Source organism: Asterias rubens, chromosome 16, assembly GCF_902459465.1.
Source record: "Asterias rubens chromosome 16, eAstRub1.3, whole genome shotgun sequence".
In the NCBI taxonomy this organism is placed as follows: domain Eukaryota; kingdom Metazoa; phylum Echinodermata; class Asteroidea; order Forcipulatida; family Asteriidae; genus Asterias; species Asterias rubens.
Window position 1 is genome coordinate 13,455,349 of NC_047077.1, and position 14,016 is coordinate 13,469,364.

Genomic DNA, 14,016 nt, shown 5'->3' on the forward strand with positions numbered 1-14,016 from the left:
TTATTATTTGAGTGACAAAATTACCTCTTTCTTAAAGGCAGTGGACACTTGGTTATTACTCAAAATAATTATTGGCATAAAACCTTTCTGGGTGACGAGTAATGGGGAGAGGTTGATGGTATAAAACATTGTGAGAAACGGCTCTCTCTGAAGTGACATAGTTTTCGAGAAAGAAGTTATTTTCCACGAATTTGATTTCGAGACCTAAGATTTAGAACTTGAGGTCTCAAATCAACGCACACAACTTCGTTTGACAAGGGTTATTTTTCTTTCATTATTATCTCGCAACTTCGATGACCGTTTGAGCTCAAATTTTCACAGGTTTGTTATTTTATGCATATGTTGAGATACAACAACTGTGATGTCTACTGCCTTTAAAAACGATACTTCAGGGGCCGTTTCTCACAATGTGTTATACTATGAACAGCTCTCCATCGCTCGTTACCAAGTAAGTTTTAATTGAAACAATTTTGTTTTTATGAATCACCAATAGTGTCCAGTGCATTTGAAAAATTTAATTAATTTTTATTGTTAAATCGAGTTTGATTATACCTATTTTGATGTACGGGTAATAACCCTTTCTTTGCATGCACCATTTCCCATAGCCTCGCCATGTTTACGTTAACAGTTCTTTTATTGTGGCCTATATCGACAGCTATGCCACTGATAATCGCTTTACTTTTAGAAATAAACTGTTCATACAGTGCAGAGTATCTAGGAACGACATCAATTTTCTTCATTACGAGTCCAATGTACACGTCATCCCACGGTAGGTAACGGACATGCGCAGATTCCTTATACAGTGACCTTGCTACGTCACCCGACATGACGTAACAAGCACCGTTTAAAAATGGCGCGTAAGATGATTCCGGGTAAACTTGCTCTGGCGTGTACCATTTCGATTCAATGCTTCTGTGTGGGAGGGGATCGACGCGTAAATGACCCTCTGCGAATTTGGACGTGCTACTGTTTTCCAGTCTGAGTACGAGGTTGTAGATACCTAGCATCATGTCTGCGTCGATACTCAACACGAAGGATGCATTTGAGCAGTGCATTTGCACCCATTTAAGCCCCATGATGTTCTTGTGCGTCATGTTATAGTACGAGTCAATAAAATTCTCTTGGATGACGTCGTGATATTGCGCGTCCTCTTTGGCGATTGCCGCGTCCGTTGCAACGTTACCCGTCTGACCAATCAGAAACATCGTTAGTGTCCTGCGGCCGTGGACCTCCGTAACGCCACCCCAGGTTCGTCGAATCTGCATTCGGTCAACTTTCTCACCGGGTCTACATTTGACAAGGATCAGGACGTATACATTATTGGAACGGTTCCCTCTGTTGTCACAAGCGTCTTGGTTCGACAAAGTAAAATAAAAAGGGTGTGGATTAATGATTCCATCACTAAACAAGGGACCGGCAGTTGCGTTCGATGTGTAATTCAAGTAAAAAGGTTTAAATTTCGGAGCTGGTGGGGGTTTCCATATATGCCGTTTTTTAAGAAACCGATTAGTTCTTTGTATACCGGTCTTATTACTCGCGCCTGCCTTCACCAGCCCAACCAAACCTTTACCGTCATGCGAAGCAGATTGTCCCGTATGGTTCTTGCTCTCCCCTAACGCATTCACCATCTCATGTCGTGGCTCGTTTATCTTGTCAAAATCGTCCTTGGTCAAATTCGAGAGAAACTTTGATTGGGCAGTGATGTTTGATTGGGCAGTGATGTTTGATTGGGCAGTTCTAGACCTGGTTGGTTGGTGACTGCTCCTATCAGACGATGACTGCCGGGTCGTTGTTGGCCCAATCGAGTACGCGTACGCCTGTCTATTCTCATCCATGTTATTATTTCTCCCGTTCACACGAGAAGGAACTACCTTCGAAGTCTCATTCGTAAGCTCGATCGATTGAAATAAGATCAACACAAGGAAAAGATATACGGATAAGATGAGCAGAAGCCATGTCTTCAGACATCTCCGGCTCGGAGTAAGCACCCTGCAGATGGTAGTGATCACAGTGTTACCCGGAACACGGGGCGGTGGTGGTCTCAGCGACTGGTAACGCCGGTCGGGAGCTCCTCTGTTGAGGCCAAGGTACCGACCACTGTTTCTCATTCTGGCAATCTCGCTCGAGTTTTAGGTTGCAAAGTGGCTCAAAGTGTCAGCAGTGAAACACGAGTTGTGTGTCAATAATTCATATTCTGGATATCCGAGTCATGATTGTTTTTTTTTTCTTTTTCGGAAGGAGTAAGGACTTAGCTCATGATTCACTGATATTCACGATCGGTGATTGGTCTTACGTGATTGGTGATAAACTTTTTGTATTCGTTGATGCATATTCATGATCGGTGATGGTCTTGCGTGGTTGGTACAATCATTCTGTCGTCAGTCGCATCCGTGTTAGAGTTGCCTAGCGGCTCACTTTTACATTTTGATCTTGAATAAAACAAGTTGTGTATCGTTAAATCAAATTAAGGATACAGACTGATGTAAATTACGATATCTTCCTTCGAAACAAAAGTGATTATGAGCTCAATGATGATCTACCTATAACGTCTGCCACTGCACGGTGTTATGTGGTGGATTACGGCATTCATTGGTTTCACTTGGAGAATTTTACTATAACAACTTGGCCCAGAATGACGAGTCACTCAAACGTCCACAACATGATATTGGTTCGCAATTTCTACTTCCATGGTCAGTCTATCTTTCTATCTGTTTATCTATCTTCCTTCAAGTAAAGTTCCTCTTCGAAGTTCGGATACACCGAAATGTCGTGCTATGTGCGATGCAAAGGGTGCTGGTACTTGGCTCAAAATGGGTAGTCACTCACAAACGTATGCAACTAGGGAGTTTCTTGGTGGATGTTCGGTCCTTGGTACCATTCGAAGAATTATTGTACTTTCAACTCGGTCTACGGGTATAGTCACTCAAATGTACCACTGTGTTTGTTGGTGGATATTTCAGTCTTTGGTTTTCCATATCTTTCTCTATGGTTTGACTTGGAGAGTGTTCATTCAATGGCTCAAAATGAGGAGTCACTCGACGTCTACTACGACGGTGCTGCTGGATTAGGTCACATTCCTTGGTTCCACTTGGAGAATTGTTCTATCAACTTGGCCCAAAATGAGCATTCACTCAAAAGTCCAATACGGTGTATTGATGGATTACCGCAGTCCTTAGTTCCACTCGGTAAGTTGTACTTTCAGAATCTTCTACTCAATGAGAAGCTTTTCAAATTGAATTTACTTCAAAGACGTCTTGTCGTCTTGTGAGATGACCGTTGCATCATTTTCTTGAGGAACGCCAGTGAGAGTAAACTTGTGATGACGTGTTGCGCGAAGTACGAAATCACATTGAGCATTCACTCAAAAGTCCAATGTGTCTTTTTATGAATAATTACAGTTCTAATTTGTTCCATTCGGAGATTTGTACTTTCAGCATCTTCTACTCCACGAGAAGCTTTTCAAATTGAATTGACTTCAAGACGTCTTGTGAGATGACCATTGCATAATTTTCGTGTAAACACCAAAGTAAACTTGTCATGTGTTGTGCGTAGTACGAAGTCACATTGTTCCGTTGGTGTTTTCCTTACCAGCTCCTGTGTACCACCATGGGGCTATATAGCTCCGTGGTCACCACTGCCCCTTCATTGATCGATCGTCTGGTTGCCTCAATCGATGCGGATGGAACCAGACAATGGTTATCTGATGAATAATACAAATGCAGAATTGAGGCCAACGTAACAAAATAGAATAGATTGTCCAGAGTCATGTATTCTTAAACACAATACCTTGACCTTGAACACAGATGAACGGTGACCGCCTTTGTTCTGATATTCATTATGCTTTTATTGTGTCTCTCTGCCTCTCGTCTTTTCATTTATTTCCAGTTGACTGTTTTGGTAATTACTCAAAACAATTATTCGCATAAAACCTTATTGGTAACAAGTAATGGGGAGAGGTTGAAAGTAAGAAACATTGTGAGAAACGGCTCCCTCTGGAGTGACGCAGTTTTCGAGAAAGAAGTTGATGTCCACGAATTTGATTTCGAGAACTCAGATTTAGAATTTGAGGTCTCGAAAACAAGCACCGGACAGCACACAACTTTGTGTGACAGGGAGGTTTTGTCCTTCACTATTATCTCGCAACTGCGATGACCAATATTGAGCTCAAATTTTCACAGGTTTGTAATTTAGTGCATATGTTGAGATACACCAAGTGAGAAGACTGGTCTTTGACAATTACCAATAGTGTCCAGTGTCTTTAAACGCTTTGATACAAAGGGCACCCCAAAACAGTGTCAGATTGATAGTTATATACGTACAAAATCACTGAAACAGACTAATTGATTTGTTTTTCTCTAACGTTGACATTAATTTACTAATATTTTCAAAGGCTTAGCTGTCATTTTGTTACCAGTGACAAGCGTTCAAAGGCACTGGACACTATTGGTAATTACTCAAAATAATCGTCAGCATATAAACTTACTTGATAATGACCATTTTGAGAACTGTTGACAATATAAACATTGTGAGAAACGGCTCTACCATCATCTGAAGTAACGTAGTTTTCGAGAAACAGGTAATTGTGTCACTCAAAGTAACAATTTGTGCAACAACGGTGTGTTTCGTTCATTAATCTCTTGCAATTTCGATTACAAATTAAGCCCACATTTTCAAAGGTTGTTTGTTGTATGTATCTAGCCACACCGAGTGAGAATTAAATGGTCTTTAACATTTACTAAACATTCCCATGGCCTTACAGTGACACGTGTTTAAAGGATACACCTTTGGTAATTGTCAAAGACCAGTATATTTTCACTTTGTGTATTCCACCATGCATAAAACAACAACTCCGAGACAAATCGGACTCAATTGGTCATCGAACTTGCGCAAGAAAATAATGAAAGAAAAAAACACCCTGGTTACAGTACTTTGTGTGCTTTCAGGCACATAATAAAAGGCTTCAGCTGAAGTCTTTCATTATTTTGAGTGAGAAATTACCTCAGAGTAAGCTGTTTCTCACAATATCTCCATTGCTCTTAACAAGTTAAATTGTATGCTAGTAACAGTTATTTTGAGTAATTACTGTCCAGTGTCTTTAAATGTTGTCATCAATTTACTAAAACGTTCAAATACTAACCTGCCATTTATAAGTGTTTCCATGACAGTGAATGTTTGGTAATCACTCCTTAATTAATGGCAATTATTAAATCCATAATTGGTTTGAAGTAGGCCTTCATCAGCTTCCGTTAGTAGGCCTATTCACAACCTTTTGAGAATCATTTCAGTTCGAAGTAATGTGGTTATGGACAAATATATTACTTTTATCCAACAAATTGAATCTGAGAATGGATTCAGATAGTTTTAACGGCTTGTGTTTTCTATAGAGATTATTCTTCCTGCATGGACACTGATCGCTCCGGTTTTTCGGCGATAATTATTATAATATGTCAAACACACGACCAGTTTGTCACAGGTCGATGTTATCGTACATCTTCATGTACATAGTATCAAAACAACCGAAAGGGTCCAAAACCCAAAGGTTGCAGTAGAAAAAAAATACATGTTTTTTTTCCCCAAATGGTGTGTATTTCCGTATACATGAGATTTATAGCATAATATTGAGTACCAAGAATGGACCTTGTATCCTTCGCCACGACACAATAGATGGTGCCACCCAGAAAATTACTGCCGTTGTGAGCGACAATTTATTTTAAACATGTTAAAGGCAGTGGACACTATTGGTAATTGTCAAAGACTAGCCTTCACAGTTGGTGTATCTCAACATATGCATAAAATAACAAACCTGTGAAAATTTGAGCTAAATCGGTCGTCAAAGTTGCGAGATAATAATGAAGGGAGAAAACACCCTTGTCACACGAAGTTGTGTGCGTTTAGATGGTTGATTTCGAGACCCCAAGTTCTAAACTTGAGGTCTCGAAATCAAATTCGTGGAAAATTACTTCTTTCTCCAAAACTATGGCACTTCAGAGGGAGCTGTTTCTCACAATGTTTTATACCACCAACCTCTCCCCATTACTCGTTACCAAGTGAGGTTTTATGCTAATAATTATTTTGAGTAATTACCAAAAGTGTCCACTGCCTTTAAAACATTGCAGTATGCGTATAATAACTACATACTCATTTTGTAGTAAATTCAAACAAACTGTGAAGCATACTCACCAAAAGTGACGTGTATGGTTGCAGATTTTTCTGAAGCTGTGCCTGATGGAAGGTTGCTCAAATATTATCAAGTTCTGGCAGTGGGGACAACGATACTGGTAGCCAGCAAAAATCTCAACGCAATTTTGAGTTGGTTGCATTGGTAAGTATTAGCTCTAATTGTCAATAAGCAGTGTGGAGGAAGAGGTATAGTCTTGATTCGAGCCGTATATCATAAACCCTGGATACACGGGCTGATGACTGAGTTAGTTGCATGCAGGGGTAATCATTAGCTCTAGCTGCAAATAAGCAGTGTGGAAGATGTGGTATAGTCTTGATTCGAGCCGCATATCATTAGCCCTGGATACACGGGCTGACTTAGTTAGTTCATGGAGGAAGAAAATATAGTCTCTTCCTCCATGGTTAGTTGCATGTAGGGGCCGGGTAACCATTACCTCTAACTGCAAATAAGCAGTGTGGAGGAAGAGGTAATCTTGATTCGAACCGCTTTAAATCCTGGATACATGGGCTGACTTCCAAGGGAATCAACGCAAGTTTAGTTAGAGCAGGTAAATCTACATTATTTTGTCAATAAGCAGTGTGGAGGAAGAGGTGTAGTCTTAATGCGAGCCGCTTAAAGCTACATCCTGGATCCACGAGCGGACTTCCAATAAAAACAACGTAAGAATTGTATAAAACAAACCAGCTCAAACAATTTCCGTGTTGTTTTGGACATTACCATTAAAGACACTATTGGTAACTGTCAAAGACCAGTCTTCTCCATCTCAACATATGCATAAAATAACAAACCTGTGAAGATTTGAGCTCAATTGGACGTCGAAGTTGCGAGATAATAATGAAAGAAAGAACAACCTTGTCACACGAAGTTGTGTGCTTTCAGATGCTTGATTTCGGGACCTCTAAACTTGAGGTCTCGAAATCCAATTTGTGGAAAATTACTTCTTTCTCGAAATCTACTCCACTTCAGAGGGAGCCGTTTTTCACAATGTTTTATACTACCAACCTCTCCCCATTACTCGTTACCAAGTAAGGTTTTATGCGAATAATTATTTTGAGTAATTACCAATAGTGTCCACTGCCTTTAATTGATTAAAATAAACGGTCGCAATTGTTTGTTTGAAATTTTGATTTTATTTTGTTGAAATATTCGGGTTTTGTTTTTTGTTTTTTTTATCAGCTAGAGTGGAAATGTCAAGCTATTGACTATTTTGCTTGTGTGTTGATATTGATCTACGAGGTGCATCACTTGACTTGAAGGTTACACAAATCACGGTCCAAAGTTAAAGGTCTCTTATTTTTGTGTTACTGCATTGCTGGTTTTTTTTTCTTCTCCTTATTCCACTGAAGTGATCAGATAACAGTAAAATCGTCAAAAACTATAATTAAAAACACACTGTACAGTTATTGCCCTCCAAAAATTGGTTAAAAAATCTGGGTTAGATGCTCTACTTTTGGAGATAACAATGATTGGCCAAACACAACAGATCGTAATAAATAGTCAAAAGTTTGTTAACTCGAATAGAATTCGATAGAATTCGAGACAAACACATTTGAATACACTTCCTCAAAAGAACTTGCCACGAAAGACACTGCTTGAAGAAACAACATTAGCTGGATTGGTGCAATTTTACACACAATTTTTGATCTGGGGGGGGGGGGGGGTATCAGGCTGTCCGAGCAGCACACCAGATTTCATTTGAATGTGACGGTCAGGTCTAAAAAGCGCGTTGAATTGACACAGACTGACCCCATGGACAGCATACGTCATGGTTTGCAGAGGACCAGAGAACCGTTGATAAATGTGTCAGCAAATGAATTTTAATGAGAGACCTTGATGATATTTGTTTCCTCTCCTTGTATAGCAATAACATATTTCTATGCCTCCCTGGCAATCATCAGTTGTGTGTGGGTGACTCTAAAATGGTGTCGTATGCATTTCATAAAAAAACGGTTTCAAACGATTTTCCAGCTCGCAAACTCATCTGTGTACGCATGTAACGTTCTCTAACCCTGACGAAATTGTTCGAAAATCCACGTTGACCGTCTAACTCTAAAAGGAACACGTTGCCTTGGATCGGTCGAGTTGGTCTTTGTAAAGCGTTTTGTAACCGTTCGTTATAAAATGCACATGGGTAGAAAGATGTTGTCAAAGTAGAGTATGATCCACATCACAAACATGCCTCAATATTGCACAGTTTTCCTTTTACCTCGTCGACTTTACATTGTCGGCCTTTTATGGGAGTCAAATTGTTGACTTCCATAATGGCTGACCGTGTTAGTTCGCAAAGTAAAAGGAAAACCACGCAATTTCGAGGCAAATTTGTGTGGATCATTGTATTCTACTTTTAAAAATCTTTCCAACCATATTATGCATGTTATAACACACGGTTACAAACGCTGTTTATAGACCAACTCGTCCGATCCAAAGCAACGTGTTCATATGACCGATTGTGGCAAGGGTTAAAGATCAAACGGGGTTCCAATCCTCCCCTGGGTGGGGAGACAAGGGTCAATGTGGAAAAATAGAATAGTTGTAGACTATAATTATGCTTGATTGAAAACAATTATGGTGCTGTCCAAATCGGTGACACTCAAACACTGTTGACTTGAGATTTACACAAAAACTGTAAATTCAATAATACACTTTTTGTGGAAAGGGTCTATCGTCTGGTTATTATGTTAATTTGTAGCTTTTTGTCAGGTCAACAGGGAAAATACACGAACTTGGACCAGGAGAACAGGTTGACAAATTGTGTCGACAAATTGACGAGAGACCGCAAGGATATTATTTTGTGGTCATATTATCTTCTCTTTGTAGCAATAACATGTTTTCATGCCTTCCTATATAGCAATCGTGAGTTGCATATTGGTGATTCTAAAAAAATACTCGGTATAGGTCTCATGTTAAAACAAAACTGTGTATACCACGGGGAAATATACATACTTTACCATCACTCTGTGCATCGATAGCTAATGTAGTAAATTAATAAGATTTACTAATGGAGTGTAAATGAATTGATGATTTAATGTAATACGTATCCATGACAACTATGCTTATCAGTACACACACACGCACACCTTTCCATACACCATGGAAATACACATCCTCTTGTGTCATTACTTAAAGGGGCAGTTGTCTTGGATCGGGCGGGTTGGTGAAAAGTAATTTAAACCGTTTGTTAGGAATTGCATTATGATTTATTTAGAAAGATACTTTAACAGTACAATAAAATGATCCACGTATAATATGCCTCGAAGTTTCACGGTTTGCCTTTACGTCGTGAACTAACACGGCACACAAAACGTTAGAGACAAATGTTGACTCCACAAAATGGCCGACAGTGTTTTAGTACGCAAAGTAAAAAAACAAACCACGCAATTTCGATGCATATTTGAGTGGTTTATATTCTACCTTTTAAACACTTTTCTAACCGTACATTTTAGAACAAACGAAAGTTACAAAGGCTTTTCATAATTATATATTGACAGGGAAGGGAAACAACAAGCATCAGCTTCTCCTTCGTCGATTCATTTAAGAGCGAGTTTTATTCAAGTTATCTTTCTCTATGGTTTAAAGACAATGGACACTATTGGTATTTGTCCGAGACCAGTCTTCTCACTTGGTGTATGCATGAAATAACAAACCTGTAAAAATTTTAGATCAATAGTTGGTCGTCTAAGTTGTGAGATATGAATGAAATAAAAAACACCCTTGTCACACGAAGTTGTGTGCTTTCAGATGCTATGATTTCGAGACCTCAAATTCTACGTCACTTCAGAGGGAGCCGTTTCTCACAATGTTTTATAATACCAACCTCTCCCTATTACTCTTTACTGAGTGAGGTTTTATGCAAAAATAAATATTATATAAATTCATATTATCTGGCGGCCGCTACATAATTATCTGGCGGCCGCCACTTAGTTATCTGGCGGACGCCACATATTATCTGGCGGCCGCCACATAATTATCTGGCGGCCGCCACATAATATTCTGGACTACACGTTCTTTACTTTGCGGATTTCGAGTGCGTGTTTTGATGCTCTCGTGTTACCACGACGACTTGCTCCACCCTGATCCTGCTGCTCCGCTTTATGAGGTAAAAATCACCTTTAATCTCCTTTAAGTCCTTATTTTGTATACGTTTAGCATGACCAAGTGTCAAAATACAATGTTCAGGAGTGAGCATGTGGAGCAAGCCGTTGTGATGTACTCGGGGGAAGGGGCATACAAAACACACCCGCACGCACTCAAAATCCGCAAAATAAAGAATGAGTGGTACAGATAATTAAGTGGCGGCCGCCGGATAATTAAATGGCGGCCGCCGGATATTAAGTGGCGGCCGCCAGTTAATCAAGTGGCGGCCGCCGGATACTAAGTGGCGGCCGCCACTTAATTAAGTGGCGGCCGCCAGATAATAAGTGGCGGCCGCCAGATAAATGGTACAAAAAAATATTCTCGCGTCATGAAAAAAACATTTCACTTCTTATCTCCTGGCACTATCCGGCTTCCGTAATTTAAAATGTTTCTGAAAGCACACAAACTTGTCCAACAAGGGTGTTTTTCTTTCATTGTCCTCTTAATTTCGATGACCAATTGAGTCCAAATTTTCTTATGTTTTTTATTAATTTAGGGCACAATGTATAGGGATATATCAAGTGAGAACGCCCTTCTGGTTTTGGACAAAATTATACTAAGCGTGTACGTACAATGCCTTTAACTTGCATGAAAATTGTTGATAAAACAATTATTTTAATAACAATAATATTTTATTCGGGCAATCACATTTACAAGCACATGTACATACATTAAACATATTTAAGAAAACAAAGTAAAACAACAGTGGGGTGCCCAGGAGAGCATAAAAGTAAAAAAAAAATAACTATCGCCAAAAGACGTATGTCTCCTATATTCATTTCAGCTTGTCACTTATTTTTCACTCAATAAATACCTTCCAGTAGAAAACAATGCTTCCAACTACTCACTGTGAACAAGAGTTTGTTTTATGTGCAATTGTCTTTATTTCTGGACGAAATTACAGGGTTTAACGCATTTTATTATTATTAGTAGTGGTTATACCTAAAGTTTTATATTAAAATTGTGTACATAGTTCATTAATTGCTTCTTTTTGGTATTATTGAACGCAAGTTCGGCCTGGCCACTATATGCTGCCTACAGCAATTTGGGGTGGAAGTTCCTTATCTTTGCAGTTTGTCTCTGCATGCTGTAAGCGATTTGATACTTGGGTCTATAAAAAGGAAAGGTATATGCCTATCGTTTGCTTTTATAACTTTTTAAATTAAAGGCAGTGGACACTATTGGTAACTACTCAAAATAATTATTGGCATAAAACCTTTCTTGGTGACGAGTAATGGGGAGAGGTTGATGGTATAAAACATCGTGAGAAATGGCTCCCTCTGAAGTGCCATAGTTTTCGAGAAAGAAGTAATTTTCCACGAATTTGATTTCGAGACCTCAGATTTAGAACTTGTGGTCTCGAAACCATGCAAACCATGAAGAGTATCAGTTGTTAGACTTACTTTTTATTTTTCATTATTTTTAGTAGACCACACTCCATATATACATACAACAATAGTTATATCAACTGGCATAAATCAAGGCAAAAAAAAATGCTAAATACAAGCACACTTTACGCTTAAATTGATGTTATCATGGGAGAAAACACGGCCTTTTACCAAACCCATTCAAAATCAACATCATCCCCAGTGCCTGCTCCATTTACACCCTTTGCAACACGCATGAATCGCGCCCACCTACATACCGTTATCATGGTGCCGCCATCTTAATTTAATCAAATCAATGTGCAATTTACGAAGCATGTTTGCCGGTGTGGCATGAGATCCTGCCCCAAACTTCTGTTCGTCTTGAAGCAATTCTAATCCAACACCACGACTAGCACACAGGCACGAATGTAGTTGCCTACTATGGTTTGTGGTGTAAGTCTAAGTTATTATTTTGATGTTGCTAATTGTAGGCTATAAATACATAAAATAATCGCGGGCTACCGGTTCACTTTTTGAGACACTCACGACAGCAAACCATGAAGAGTATCAAGACAGTGTTGAATTAACTTTTTATTTAACATTTCAGTAGTCCACATTATTATTTACATACGATATTAGCTTAAACATCAACTGACACAAATCAAGGCGTTGCTAAATAAAAGGCTTAAAGGCAGTGGACACTATTGGTAATTACTCAAAATATTTATTAACATAAAACCTTACTTGGTAACGAGTGATGGGGAGAGGTTGGTAGTATAAAACATTGTGAGAAACGGCTCCCTCTGAAGTGCCATAGTTTTCGAGAATAAAAGTAATTTTTCACGAATTTGATTTCGAGACCTCAGATTTAGAACTTGAGGTCTCGAAATCAACCATCTAAATGCACACAACTTTGTGTGACAAGGGTGTTTTTTCTTTCATTATTATCTCGCAACTTTGACGACAGATTGAGCTCAATTTTCACAGGTTTGTTATTTTATGTATATGTTGAGATACACCAACTGTGAAGGCTAGTCTTTGACAATTACCAATAGTGTCCACTGTCTTTAAATAATATAAGGTATAATTTTGAAACAATAAAACGCTTTTTAGCCTATAATTTGTACACAGTACCAGTTACATTTAATAGTTACATTTACACTGCAACAACCACAGTTTACTAGAGTTTCAGTTCGCTAGTGCCTTGGTGCCCCACAAAACACATTGGACTTCAAGATTCCAGCGACAGAGAGTCTCCCTGGTGGCGCTCATACTGGATGGACCACTTGGAAGACTCTTAATAACCGGTTGTGCACAAGAGTCGGAAGGTGCAAAGCGAACCTGGGCCCAATTTCATGGCTCTGCTTACCGCCGAATTCTACGCTTACGAACACGATTCTCCGCTTACGTGCAAGCGCCGAATTTCTGCGCTAGCCTTGTAAGCGTAGAATACCTAGTAATGTGAAGTACGCAAGCGCAGAAGCCAAAATTCGCCGCTAACCCGTGAAACAGAATTCCCTGCTTCCGTAAGCGCCGATTCTGTGCTTACTACTACGGTAAGCAGAGCCATGAAATTGTCCCCAGGTGAAGTGGGGATACACTTCCGACACCTGTGAATGCGGAGAGTGGCTGACCATGGATCATCTCCTTACCTGCCCCCTACTGCCATCAGCAACCACTACTGATGACCTGGCTGAGGCCACCAACAATGCCCTTCAGTGTGCCAACTACTGGAGGGATAGCATTTGAGCAGCATGGATACGAGAAGAAGACGTTCGCTAGTCACCCACCGGTACGTCTCATCCAGGACCATTTGAACGGGCATGGGCTAAAGAGCTATTTTGAGAAGAAGGGGGCCTACTAATGCACACTCGGAACGACTTGAGCAAGTTTGAGGCAAACGATTACTTTAATTTTAAAATGCTCCCCTGTTAAAGCCATTATACACTTTCGGTAAACAGTAATGTCCAAGTCCCACACTTCGTGTATCACAACTTATTTATAAAAAATAACAAACCTGTGAAAATTTAGGCTCAATCGGTCATCGGAGTCGGGGGATAATAACGGGAAAACCCACTCTTATTTCCGCACGTTTTGTCGTGTCATGACATAATTTATGTTTAAAATAAATCTGTAATTCTCGCTATCGATATTTAATATTGTTTTAATGTTTGCTCAAAAAGTAAAGCATTTCATGGAACAATATTTCATAGAACTCTTTCACCATTATACCTTCTGTAAACCCTGTTAATTATTTGTAAATCTGTGAACTTTTTTTTCTGTACCGAAAGTGTATAATGGCTTTATGATTTAAAACCAAACTTCAAGAAATGG